The 2,627-nt window shown below is 37.8% G+C and overlaps 1 pseudogene; it reads right to left on the bottom strand.

Moving 5' to 3' along the window:
• Window positions 1-307: 307 nt before the first annotated feature.
• LOC145280412 (5S ribosomal RNA) lies at window positions 308-424 on the bottom strand (annotated as a pseudogene).
• Between the last annotated feature and the right edge of the window lie 2,203 nt (window positions 425-2,627).

Raw genomic sequence — 2,627 nt, 5'->3', positions numbered from 1 at the left:
CGGGGTTGGTTTTATTAAATAGTTTTGTTTATTTTATTTATTTTAACATTTTATTAAACATCCAAAAATAAAAAATAAAATAAAAACATATATATATATATATATATATATATATATATATATAACAGGGCTCCTTCAGTCTTTGACAGACTATGGATACCCACGAAGGGGTGCCTGCGCGTGAAATGTTTGTGGCAGGAGGTGTGCAACTTCAACCACACCTCTCCTGCGTCGACATTGTAAAATACAAGTGGCAAGTTAAGTGTGTACAAGACAACTGGAAACAAATGCTGAGATAAACGGAGAGCACATACAGCACCTAGAATTCCCAAATAGGCACCCATCTGGTACTAACCAGGTTCAACATTGCGTAACTTCGGTGATCTGATGAGAACCGGTGTGTCAATGTGATTATGCCATATATATATATATATATATATATATATATATATATATATATATATATATATATATATATATACACTATGTGTTCTAGCTTATATAACCTTAACCAGAAAAAATACAAAGACCTACTGATAAAATCTTTACAAAAACTACCAAAAGGCTAACAACACCAACTTAAAAATCGTCAACAATGACTTCCTGAATAAACCAGCAACCAGATTAATCAATCCCACTAGACCGGAAATTTGGAAAATTAGTAGGAAAATTCTTGAAAAATCAATCACGTACTTAAAGGAAAATAGAACTCTAACCAGTGGATTAGCACCTTGGACTCTAGTAAATCGTTCTAATAAACAAAAATGTGCCTTCGTGCTATTTGACATCATGGATTACTATCCGTCGATCACGTTTAATTTAATGGTTGGTGTAAGGTTATTTTGGGTTAGATGTAGATAGTGGGTAGTTAGTGAGGTTTTGTTAGGGTGGTTAGGGTTTGTGAAGGAGCATTTATGTACTCTGAATCTATCCTTAAATGAGGTGTCGGCCAGGCCAATATAATATTTTTTTGTCATTTGAGTTTTCTTTAGGTGCGATTGTGGCTTTATATACTACTTCTCTTGTAGGCATTGTTGATTAAGTGGGTATTCCGATTTGTTGTTGCACTTGTTCTTGTTGGTGTTGTTTGTGTTTTCATCTTTAAGTATTTTTCTGTTATGTTTCTTTATTATTTGTTCTAAGTTGTCTATGCAACTGTAGCTGAGATTAATTGTATTTTTGTTGAATATTTTGTGTAGTACGTGGCTGGGCGGGAAGTGGTTGTTTATTAGTTGGAAAAATTTAGTGCCAAGCTTTGTTTTGACCATTGTATTGAAGGGGGTAGAACAAAATAATTTTCCTAGTTCTATTTCTCTTGTTTGATGTATTGGGTTGATTAGGTTTAATGTAATTGAAGGTAGTGTTTGGGTGACCACTTTCTTTAAGTGCATTTTCGTAGAAGGGTTTGTATTGCGCCTATATACCCACAAATGAACTTAGATTTAAATCTATGTAGACGAATATGTCTATACCAATAACTGTCTGTATATCTGGGTGTGTATGTGTGTGTATACACGCACGTGTGTATCCGTGTGTACATGGGGTATCGATGTATATGTGTACGTACCTATGTATACGTGTGTGGATGTGAGAGCATATGTGCCCGCTGCCTGCTGTCCACATACGTGCGTGAGAGCGTGCAGCTGTGTATATATGTCGATGTATGTGTTCACGAGTATTAGTATATGTATGTGCGCATGCGCTTGCATGTATGCGTGGAAGTGCAGGTATGTCTGAATCAATATACGCATATAGGCCCGAGTATACGCCTCCTTGGGAGTATGAGTGTCGATGTGTGTATGTATCTGTGTATGAGCGCATCCATGCTTGCACACACGTATCCATTTTAGCACCTTAAGGAAAATTTTACGTCAGCAGGAGCGGCGCGGGTGTCTATGCATGCATGCGCACATATGTGCATATATTTGCACGCCAGGGCGGAGATGTATGTGTACATGTGAACGTTTCTTTAAGTATATATGTGTGTACGTGCGCATGTGTGTTTTCGCGCGCGGCCGCTAGCTAACACTCTCCAAACAATTAACAACAAATAAAAACCAAATAAATAAACTGAATCATAGCCCCCCGCCTCCGAGCCTAAGCGAATACTCAACAGGTCAAGACATACTTATCAAGAAATCATCTCACCAACAAGACGCCAAAAACTTTAACATTAAGACTCGAATTTTAAAGTAACCCCCTCCTCCTACCCCCACATATTCTCCTTCCCCCTCCATGTATCCCTATGCCCTCAGCCACACCAGAAATGAACTTCCCAGACCCTCTCCCACAAGGTCCTTAAACTTCAAAACTAAAACATTACCGACATACCAAACACCCCCTCCCACCTTTCCCCCTTGTCCCCTTCCTCTTTTTTCCGCTCTTCTCCCACCCCTCCCCTGACATCATTCACTCTTTCATCCCATCCTAACGAACATGTCTGTAAAAATCTGAAGAAGCTACAGACGGCCAAAAAAAAACGGCCGGGTAGCTGAAACAATAATGTAACTTAACAGAAAGATACGATAATAAAAATAAAACGCATATTTGCTCTACAACAGTATTGAGCACTTTCTTCAGTTTTTATTAATTACCATTTCTACTATATATATATATATATATATATA

This window comes from Euprymna scolopes, chromosome 7 (assembly GCF_053919585.1).
Source record: "Euprymna scolopes isolate OS-2025 chromosome 7, ASM5391958v1, whole genome shotgun sequence".
NCBI classification, from domain to species: domain Eukaryota; kingdom Metazoa; phylum Mollusca; class Cephalopoda; order Sepiida; family Sepiolidae; genus Euprymna; species Euprymna scolopes.
This window is presented reverse-complemented; position numbering and strand designations above follow the sequence as displayed.